Below are 12231 nucleotides of genomic sequence, written 5' to 3'. Positions count from 1 at the left end.
TCAACTGGACGTATAAGAGAATTTAAGTACCTTTATCTGCACTTTTTAAAAAAAAATACAGTATTTAATTTGATTTAAACTGTGTTGAAGGAATATTTAACTGAACTGGCAGTTTTAACTCTGCTCTTCAGTTATTGCCACCCACCCTCCCTGTTTTTGTTTTGGTGTTAATCTTAGTGGCCTTGAAACTGCCCACCCCTCAGCCTGCCTCTGGGCCCATCTCATTTGCTCACTCAACTGAGTGCAGTGAGATCATATTCTGATTTCAGGCACTCCTACTGTGTCCAAAGAGAGCATCTGGGAAACAGACAAAAAAAAATTAAGCTTATTTCCTGCCTTTCCTGTTAAGTGGTATAGACTATTTGTAGGCTTCTGAGCCCCCAAGCCCTTCTGTGTTTGAGGGAAGCCTTCTAGCTTGTTTTTTTTCTTATAACTAGCCAGTTTTCTAGTTTCAGCACTCAAATCTGTTTCTTTGATCTCAGCACTTGTTCAGATTAAAAAAAAAAAAATTAATCTGCTTTTACTGTACTTGTGTTTCTACCTACTTCATTTTACTTTTGCATCATCTTAAAAATACTCAATTGTATTTATTACTGCTTGGTGTAACTCATTCTAAGCCTTTTGGTTTAAACACTTGGGCTTCGGACCAGTTGTTTTGCACTGAGAGGGTTTGTGGTCTGCACTGTTGTGGCAGAACAGGTAGCTTACATCCTTCTAGGTTGGGAACTGCTGATTGAGGGCTCAGTGTCTGTTATTCTAAACGTGTATTAATTCTGGTTTAAGCACTCGGGCTTTCAGGCCAGTTATTTTACATTAAGAGGGTTCGTGGTCTGCACTCTTGTGGGAGGAGAGGCTGGACTCTGCCCTTCTGAGCTGGGAATTTCTGGTTAAAGGCTTATAGTGCATGCATATCTGAACTGCTTCTTACTGAAGTTGGTGCGCCTTGTTTGCTGTGGCATAGACTGGATTCGGGCCTGTTGGATCTAGCTTTGTTTGTGTAACTTGAGCACTAATCCAGACATTCTCTAAAGTATTCAATTGTATTTATTACTGCTTGGTTGTAACTTGAGTAAAGTGTAGCTATCATCCTAAGTCTTTTGGATTAAGCACTTGGGCTTCAGAGCAGTTGTTTTACATTAGGAAGGTTTGTGGCAAGCACTGTGGTGGCAGGACAAGTAGCTTTCATCCTTCTTAGTTGGGAACTGCTGATTGAGAGCCCAATGTCCAAGTGTATTAGTTCTGGTTTAAACACTTGGGCTTCAGGCCAGTTATTTTACATTAAGAAGGTTCGTGGTCTGCACTCTTGTGGGAGAAGAGGCTGGACTCTACCCTTCTGAGCTGGGAATTTCTGGTTAAAGGTTTATAGTGCCTGAATATTTGAACTGTATCTTACTGAAATTGGTACACCTTGTTTGCTGTAGCATAGACTAGATCCAGGCCTGCTGAATCTAGCTTTGTTTATATGCTTGTTGTTTGTTTGCTTGTTATTTTCCTGGAATGCTAATTCCACCTAATACGTGGCTTCTCAGTGCTTCTGTGGATCACTAGTGATATCTACATTGCTTACTGTACTTATTTCCTTGTTTCACTTGAAAGAAAGTTACTGTTTGTCATTTTTGCATTTAGTTACTTGTAACACATTGCACTCAAGTTACCTGGCACTTGCTCACTAAAGCAATTATATAAGTCAGCACTAAAAATTAAAAGCACTACACCCTCACTCCCCACTGGCCCTGGTTTTCAATTATTAAGGAATTCCCAATATTAGTCTAGCATGTCCAAAGGTCGGTTGTCAATCTCTTCTCCGGTCCAGCTGGTGAATCTGGGAATCTTGAGGCAATGTTATAACTGCCTCATGTACACAGACAACCCTCTCCTCCTCCCACATAACACAAATACTTGCAAGAGATGCAGCTATTTAGCCAAACTGGAGGCTGAGCTCTCTCAACTCAGGACTGGCAAGACCAGACAGAAGGAGAAGGCAACTACACACACCACAAAACCAGCCTCACATAATGCTACCACACCACTGAATCAAACACATAAACACACAAAGACATAGATGGAGGCTCTGAGTAAAAATTTACCTAAACAGCAGAGGCCTCCAAAGCAGACACCCAAACAACTGCTACCTCAAGACACCCCACAAACAACACATAAACCACAAAATCAGTGTGCAAAGCAGTCACAGCCCTTAAGGCCAAATACAACACCAAACATACTTGTCATAGGTGACTCCATAGTCAGACACACTGACGTCCCACTCACCAGGCTGAACAAGGAGAGGGTCACAGTAAGCTGCCTATCGGGCGCTAGAATCCGCCACATAACACAAGCACTCGGGTCACTCCACGGCAAGTACAAATATGACACAGTCATTGTCCATGCTGGTGTGAACGACCTGAGACGTACCTCCCTGGACTACATGAAAAGAGACATAGAGGAGCTCTCTGATTATGTAGCCCAGGCAGGTATGACCCTGACCCTGAGCAGTATCCTTCCTTCACCAAGAATGATGCCACAATATAGAGACAAGATGATCAGCTTTAACAATTGGCTTAATGTCTGGTGTCATTCAAAGGGATCCAGTGTCTGTCTGCCTGGGATGACATGCTTGACAAGCCACGCTGCTTCGCAAGGGATGGCTTGCACCTGTCACCCCTGGGATTCCGGATATTGGCTAAGGCTCTTGCCACCCCCATAGTGCCTTTTTTAGGCAAGGCTCAAATTCTAAACCTACCACCCTAGAAAACAAAAATGGGAAGAAACTGAGGGTAATGCTGTTCAATGCCAGAAGTCTAAATCTCAAAATGCATGCACTCGAGTCCCTTCTCAGTATGGAGAACATCGATGTCTGTGCTGTAACTGAAACCTGGTTCAAGGCTCCTGAGAGCACCCTGGCACTATTAGGTTTTACCTCATATCATGCGTTCCGGCCCCAAAACCCGGACCACACCACAAAAGGAGGGGGTGTATCCATATTCATAAAGGATACCCACACCTCCAGGTTGGTGGCAATGCACGAAGCTTCAGAAACCATCCAGGTGCAACTAACCATAGGCAAAACTGCTCTACAAATTGTAGCATGCTACAGGCCACCCTCTCAAACTCAGGAACCCCACACAGCCTTCCTGAAGACACTGGAGGGTATAAATGTATCTCCAAACACCATCATATTGGGTGACTTCAACTACCCGAATATAGACTGGGAACATTATTCAAGCCCTAACTTTCTAGCCCAACGGTTCCTGGAGTTCATAAATTCAAATGCCATGGAACAGCTAGTTACTGTTCCCACGAGAGGAGAAAATATACTAGATCTCATTATCACCAACATGGGGACAAAATGCTCCACACCGGAAGTATATCCCTCATTGGTGAGATCTGATCATAAACTAATCTCACTGGAAATCCACATCCCGCCCCCACCCCAAACAAAAAAGACAACAGTGAAGAACTTCTCTAAAGCAAACTTCACACTACTCAAGACTGGTGTGGTATCCTTCAAGGCCCCTGAGCCAGTGGAAACCACAGCCCAAGCTGCGGAAGCCCTTACAAATGCCTTCGATGAACACCTCCAGGACTGCATGGATCAGGCAATCCCAAATAAAACCAAGACTCTTTCCACAAAGGGCAAACATCCAGTCTGGTGGACCCCAGCCATTAACAAACTTTACAATAAGAGGAGAAAGCTATTACATGATAGAACAAAATCCATATAAGGGAAGTCACCCCTGATCATTATTAGTAAAAAAATACGAGCACTCATAAAATCAACTAAGGCCAATTTTGAGAGAAAAATTGCCATGGATTCAAAGGACAATCATAAGGCCTTTTCAGCTATGTTAGGAACCTGGGTGGAAACTCCCAGATATGCTCAGAATTAGTCCAAAATGATACAAAAATCACTGAACCCACAGACATTGCCAACATACTGGCAGACAGGTTCAGTGCAAACTTCACCACTCTCTCCCCCCCTGAAGGAGAGATAACTATCCCAGCGGAGTGTAGCCTCCCAGACATCTCAAATGCGCAGGTGAAAGCTGCTCTCTCTAAAGCTAAAAACACAGCATCAATGGGACTTGATGGTGTCCCCGGCTGTGTGCTACACGAGCTAAATGAGGAATTAAACCCGCACATAAGGCAGCTGTTTAATCTCATCCTTACCACAGGATACATACCCAAGGAGTGCCGTACGGCAACTGTGGTCCCACTCCACAAAGGCGGTGCCTCTACTGACCCTGGTAATTACCGCCCCATAAGCTTAACAAGTCTAGTCTACAAAGCTATGGAGAGGATCATAATGGAGCTCATAAACAAAGATATAGGGGACTTGCAGACATTGGACCCGATCCATTTTGGCTTCAAGGGCAGATCATGCCTTTTGAACTTGGTCGACTTCTTTGAAACAGTCACCAAGGCCATTGATGAGGGAAAGGCAGTCCATACAGCCTACCTTGACCTTGCAAAGGCTTTCGACACAATACCCCACTCGGGTATTGTAGAAAAACGTACCAGCTTAAATGTAAACCCATATGTCACAAGATGGGTTGCAAACTGGCTTAAGGACAGAACCCACAGGGTTAGAGTTGCTGGCGCTATGTCAGACTCCAAGCCGGTCACAAGTGGTGTCCCACAGGGCTCGGTCCTTGGCCCCTATTGTTCGGCATCTACTTCTCAGAAGTACAGGCCAACATGGGAGGACTTTGGCTGACAAAGTTTGCAGGCGACTGCAAACTGGGCCATAGTGGAAAGTGCATCGGACATGGATATCCTTCAGAAGGGACTCACGGAAACAGATAGCTGGTGCCAGAGCCATGGCCTGAAGTTAAACGCCAAAAATGTATAGTCATACCCTTCGGGAAAAACAAGGTAACCCCAAGCTACCATATAGGTGGCAATCCACTAAGCACAGAAGAGGTTATCAGGGACCTGGGGACCCAGGTTGACAGTGGCCTTTCTTTTGACACTCACGTTGCTAAAGTGGTTAGAAAGACCTTCTACATTGCCCACCTGATCATGAAGGCATTCACATCCAGATCTAGTGAGGTCATTGTTCCCCTGTACTCTTCACTTATCAGACCAATGATTGAGTACAATGCCCCATTCGGGATGTATCTCACCCGACATCTGCAGCAATTGGAGAGACCCCAAAAGTTCCTCACCAAAAGGATAAAGGGACTCCAAAATCTGTCATATGCTGCCAGATTGAAGAAACTCCAGCTCTATTCAGTCGCATACCGGCTGCTCAGAGGTGACATGTGCCTGACATACAAGGCCATGTCCAACCCGGAATTAATGGACATGCTCCACCTCAAAAAATCCAAATCCACCAAAACCACTAGAGCAAGCGACTTAAACCTTAGCACGGATATAAATAGGACGTGCTGGAGGGATAGATTTATCACTCAGAGACTCCCTATGCTGTGGAATAAAATCCCGGTCCATGTGAGGCAGAGCACATTGTTGGCTCTGTTCAAGAGAATTCTTGACCTGTGGATGGGAGATCGTAGGTTTACCCCGGGAATCATCTCTGTGTCACTGCTGGACAGAGGCACAACATACAAATGGGCACAGTATTTTTTCATATAAGGGGTGGCGTAAGCCACAAAACTTTGGGCTAGGCTTATAAATGCCTTAGGGCAGATAGCCTAGTATAAACCTATGAACCTATGAACCTATGAACCTATATATATATATATATATATATATATATATATAAAACTTCTGCGGTGGTGCAGCGGTAGCATTGTTGCCTCACAACAAGAGGTTCTCCAGTTCGATTCTCGGCTGGAGTGCGGGGAGTGCCTTCTGTGTGGAGTCTGCATGTCCTCCCCACGGTTGGGTGAGCGTTCGAAAGACATGCGTAAATGGGCGTGCCTTCATTGAAGGTTGAAGGTTGAACGTTGAGCTGGCACCTTGGCATTCATGAAAATCTACTGCCAATCATTAGCGGACCAGAGTTCCGCTGTAGCAATCCCTAACCGGGAAAAGCCGAAAGACAACAACTATATATATATATATATATATATATACATATATATATATATATATATATATCTATAGGTTCACTTCAAAATCCTGAAAGCTCAAAATCCTGAATCTCAAAATCCTGAACTCAAAATCCTGAAAGCACAAAATACTGAAAACTCATAATACTGAATCTCGTAATACTGAAAAACATACAGGACACCAACACTGACTGTATTGCAGCAGAAATATATACAGAAACATATTACTCATCTACAATTCTAAGCAGGTGGGCTGCACCCCCCACACCCCCTGCTACTTAAATATATCAACTCTGAGATCGCACTTCACAGAAGAAAATGGCAAACATACGATTACATGCTTCATGACTGCCTGTTGTAACCTTAGTCATGTTCCATTTTAATGTACTATACTACAACATAACTCATGTTAGTGTAGTGAAGTGCGATCTTGGAGTTGATCTATTTAAGTAGCAGGGGGGTGTGGGGGTGCAGGGGGGCTTTCCCCCTGCTTATAATTGGTTTAGAATGATATTGTTTATATTTTCTTTGTTTCTGTATGTATTTCTGCTGCAATACAGTCAGTGTTGGTGTCCTGTATGTTTTTCATTATTATGAGATTCAGTATTATGAGTTTTGAGTATTTTGAGCTTTCAGGATTTTGAAGTAAACCCATATATATATATATATATATATATATATATATATATATATATATATATATATATATATATCTAAATATATATATATATATATATATATATATATATATATATGGGAGCACTTGACAACGTCGACAGCTGAGAACGCCGACAAGGAGATCGCCAACACCATAAGATCGAAGATTGAGAAGACCGACGGATGAAAACCCCAACGCTGAGAAGACCGATGGATGAAAACCCCGACGCTGAGAAGACCGACGGATGAAAACCCCGACGCTGAGAAGACTAACATGGGAAAAGGCTGTGTAAGTATGCGGTAGTGACGGACGTTAGGGTGCGAGTAAGGTAAGTGTGCGATATTGACGGTGTCTAGGGATACGGGTGGGTTAAGTGAGTTAGGGTTAGGGCACGGGTTAGGTAAGTGTGCGATAGTGATAGTCTTTGGATTAGGGGTGGGTTAAGTGAGTTAGGGTTAGGGCGCGGGTTAGGTAAGTGTGCGATAGTGATAGTCTTTGGGTTAGGGGCGGTTTAAGTGAGGTAGGGTTAGGGCGCGGGTTAGGTAAGTGTGCGATAGTGAAGGACCTTAGGGTTAGGGTTTGGGTTAAGGGTGTAGATAGTTGTGTATGTGAGGTTTAGTGTGCGTTTGTAAGGATTTTGGTGTGCTTGTGTTGTGTGTGTGCTTTTTGGACAGGGGATTTCTTTTGTTTGTTTATTGTCGGTATTGTGTCGGTATTATGGTATGTCGGGCATGTGAGGTTTTGTGTTTGTGAACGTTCAGTTATGTGGTGTGTCTGATTTCGTTGTCGGTGTTGTGGTTTGTCGGTGTTGTCAGGTAGTTCCATATATATATATATATATATATATATATATATATATATATATATATATATATATATATATATATATGTGTGTGTGTGTGTGTGTGTGTGTGTGTGTGTGTATATGCATATGAGCTTTTATCTCATTAGGGCTTTCAGTTTTAAAATGCTTGTGATAGAGCAGAACTCATTCAAGCCTGGGTACTGACAGGCATTTAGTTTAAGTTGCCATAACAGTTCTGCTCTTTCAAGTAGTAAGGGCATTGGTCCACCTCTTATATTTGTCTGGACTTGGTCAATGACTTTAAACTTAAATTTATGATCTGGAAAGCCACTTTAATGTTTGGCTAGTGCATTGTCAAGTTTTTTTCTTTCCTATATTATAAATATGTTTGCAAACCCTCTCTTTAAACTTATGGTCGGTTTTGCCGACATAAAATGCTGGACACAATTGGCATGATGCTAAATAGACTATAGATTTAGAGTTACAGTTAAACCTTTGCTGTAAACAATAGGTCTTGTCTCTCACATTAAATATACATCCTGTTTCAGTGTATTTACATTGATTACATGCTTCACACCTCAGCATCCCCTGGTTTCTAGTAGGAAATGGTCTAATTGACTCAAGAATGTTTTTAAGTTTCCTACCTTTCTTGAAAGCCACCATAAGGTGGTCACTTAGTTTACTTCCCATATCATGTTCTGCTGTTAATAACACCCACTTTTTCTTAATAATGCTTATTAATTCACCTGAGTCATGACAAAATGTTGTTGTAAAACTCAGGGTATATGGTGTGACATGTCTAGTTAGACTTATGTTACTTACTGGGTCGGTATTCCTAAGGTACTCTGAAAAACTATCTGTACCTACCTCACTAGATCCAGTGCCATATAAAATTGGTTTGTAAATGCCCTGTTCCTTTTATTACAGACTTCTATGATCAGTTGAAATAGTAGTTGTGTTGGATACCCCCTATATGTGAACATAGACCTAAGGGTCTCACACTCCTCTTCAAAATGAGAATCCTTGGTCACCATCCTTGCTGCCCAGACTAGTCCTTTCACAACTGATTACTTTTGATGTTGAGGCTGTGAACTGGTATAATGCAGGAAAGAGTTTGAGTATGTGCTCTTCCTGTATATCCGGGCCCTATATCTTTGCTTATGTAGGTCTTTTGTTAACAAGTTGCTTGTTTGTTGTCAAAACAAATGAAAGAGAAAAAGATCTTTTGTTGGGAATGTTAAACGCTTTTAAGTTTCTGACTTTTTTAGTTTTGGTTCTAGTTTCTGACTTTATAAGTTTCTTGTTTTTTAAAACAATGTACTGTATGTTTAAATTCAATGATTTGCTAATGAATAATTAATGTGTTTTAATGACCAAAGTAGTCACATGATGTATATTTAAACATTAGTTAAGCAAGGTTTTTTATCCGAAAATGTTTTGCTATCTAGCTTAACGAAAAATGCTTCATACTGACGTTTTGTGGAACAAAAGGCTTGTTTTCCAGTTACTTGTGAATGTATGTCTCTGTTTTCCTGTTTTTACAGTCATTTGTGTTTGTTTATATAGTTCTGTCTGGGACCTGACAACAACAACAACAACAACAACCATTCACCACATCATCTGCCTTGCTTAGGGTATAGTAACTCTCTTAGATTCAGTCAGGAATATAGCAAAGCTTAGTTTCGATTTTGTTTTTCTTTATTTGTGTGAGCCTGTACTGCAATGTTATTTTAAATATTTCCTGTGGTTTTGAACTCTGATGTCACTGTGAATATATACCGAGCATTTTCTTGTTCTTTTATTATTTATTATTAAATACATTTAAACCATTCATTGTGGCTGATCTGTGTAGAGATGTTTAAGTTTTGAGAGTACTTGCATATTTAAATATATTTAAACCTTTCATTGTGGCTGATCTGTGTAGAGATATTGAAGTTTTGTGAGTACTTGCATATTTATTTGATGACACTGTGTGGGCCCCTCCTAATAGCCTTGCTCTTGGTCAAACTACCATTTATATTAGTATTAATATTACACAGTAAAACTGGACACCCTTTGTTAAGGTCCTTAAAGTAGCTGATAAGGAGTGACTGGTGGCAGTGATAACTACTTTATAGTCTGGGCAGAAGGGGACATAGTTAGTAAACCTTTACCAGTATTTCCAGGTGTGTGTGTGTGTGTGTGTGTGTGTGTGTGTGTGTGTGTGTGTGTGTGTATATGTGTGTGTGTAAATCAAACCTCAATGAGTGTGTGTGTCAGCTACTTGGGCAGGGACACAAAGCACTGGTTGGACAGGGAGGTGCTGGAGATGTTGGTTTGGTCAGTCAGCTGAGATGTCAACTCTACAGCTGTGCCAGTGGGGAGTCTTATTGGGGATCTGGAGGAAGAGAGAGAAACCAGACCCAGATGGGCTGTGGTCTGTGTGCGCTCTTAAGAGAAATTGCACTTGACGCAGAGAACTGCATATGGAAATACTGTGTGTGTGTACCTGTTATCCTCCCAGTGAACATCCCCCACTACATCCCCCACTGTTGTCAGTGTTGAGGATTGAGGCTCCTTGATTACTGGCTGGCAGTGGTGGGTCATCACATTTTAATTAGCTGGCAGTGGTGAGATCACCACATCATATATTGGGATTCAGTGGTGTGGATATTGAACTCTTGTAGCCTGCAAAGAGTGGTCACTAAAGAAGGTGTTTGTACTCTCAAGCTGCCACACTGTACACATTCAGAGTTTCATATCACAATAGTTTTATTTATTTTTTTATTAGCTTAGTTAGTCAGGGAGAGCAGGCAAGGATGTCAGCAGATGATTATGGCAAGCTGATAAGCAGCCAGTGGTCTGAGATGTGCCAAGCCAAAGGACTGGTGCATGCCAACCTGACTAAAGTGTAAATAATTGCAGCCTTAACCATAGCTGCAATACAGACCAGCAACCAGGAAGACAGCCAGATTGGCCTTGGGGGTGTACAGCACTCAGAAAATGGACAGTTCAACTTTTCCTCAGAGGACTTAAAAATCCATCTGGAGTTAAAGAGACTTGAACTGTAGGCCAAATGTTTGGAAATAGAATCAGCAGAGACTGTGGTATCTGGAGGCTGAAGAAAATGAGAGACTGAGATGTTTGGAGGCTGAAGAAAATGAGAGGCAGAGGCAACATGAAAAGGAGATGGTGACTCTTTGCTAGGGTCATTGAGGTAATGGATACGGGAATAACCGAACCCCAGAAGCAATAAAGGTCGGTAAATTTCTTCCACAATTTACTGAGGGTGATAATTTTGATAGTTTTATTCATATGTTTAAAGGATGTTTAAACAGTATAATGCTGACCAAGGGCTCTGGGTACCGGTTCCTGACCCCCTTACTCCATGGTAAAGCTGTAACTATTTCTAAATTGTCTGATACTGATTGCTTAAATTATAATACTGTCAAAAATTGTTTATTGGAATGCTTTAAGTTCACACTTGAAGCTTGTAGAAAAAAAGTTTACTGAGTATAGACGCAAGGCAGATGAAAGTGTGTGTGATTATGTTGCTGAGTTAAGGGCTTGTTCCCTCACCAAAAGATCTACCAGCCCTTCAAAAGTGGTGCCCGGACACCCACTCACTCACCTAGGTGGGTGAATGGGTATCAGGTCACCACTTTTGAAGGGCTGGTAGCTTTTTGAAGGGCTGGTAGATCTTTTGGTGAGGGAACAAGCCCTTAACACTTTGCCTGAGGACATGAGAATTTGGTTGGCAGACAGAGAATGCAACACCACAGATGAGTTGGAGAAAAACAAGACCTATACCTAACAAGCAGGGCATCACTGCACAAGAAAGGGATGCCCATTGCTGCACATGGGTATAAGGGGAACAGCCTAAACCACATCAACAGACTCTGCCAGTAACAGGGGAAGCTACTAGTTCAGGCACACAGTCAAGATCAAAGGTTAAATGTTTTAAATGTAACCAGTGAGGCCATGTAGCATATAGATGTCCAAGGAGGCAAGGTGGGGAACAAAAGGTAAGGAAGCCAGCAAGTGGGAATGGCAGAATGTCAGTAGTAAGTTGTCTGGAGACAAGGGTACTAAATTACCACAAGAGGTTATATCCTATCTTACATGGGAAACGGGCCACTGCTATGAGCAACACAGCCTCTGACCTAACCATTGTGAAGACTGCAATGGTTAAAGAGGAGCACTACTTGCTTGGGTAGTCTGCTCCAGTCAGAGCTTTGGGTCCATCCCCATTCCAGATACCTTTGGCTTGGGTTCACCTTGACTAGGAGAGTAGGAAAGGAAGCAAACAAGTAGGTGTGTTTGAGGATATCCCTGTAGATGTCCTGATAGGGAATGATTTTGATAATGCTGTACCTTCTGTGCATGCAGTTACATGCAGTCAGACTTGCAGACAGGCATGTGAGTTTGGTAGTCTGGGAGGACCCAGACAGACCGCACACTTGAAGCCAGGACTGGTGAGGTGGTTACTTCTGAGAGGGAGCTCCCCTGTAGCAGTGAGATGAAGGTGAGCCACAGCTGCTGGTTCCCTTGGTCAGAGTGACTGCAAGGACAGAGGTGAGTAGTAGTATCCAGGCTGACAGTGAGGCACCTCTGTCAGAGGATATCAAAGTTCCTGAGGAAGGAGAGCTGGGAAGGGTTACAAAGAGAGAGTTGAGATAGGGTCAGCTCTCAGACCCTACATTACAAGGCTTGAGGGAGGTAGCTAGGGAGGTACCTGATTCTCAAGGAATAGAGGAATCTGTATACATGGACAAAGG

Source organism: Protopterus annectens, chromosome 8.part0 (assembly GCF_019279795.1).
Source record: "Protopterus annectens isolate FY-2018-M chromosome 8.part0, PAN1.0, whole genome shotgun sequence".
Classification (NCBI taxonomy): Eukaryota; Metazoa; Chordata; order Ceratodontiformes; family Protopteridae; genus Protopterus; species Protopterus annectens.
This window is presented reverse-complemented; position numbering follows the sequence as displayed.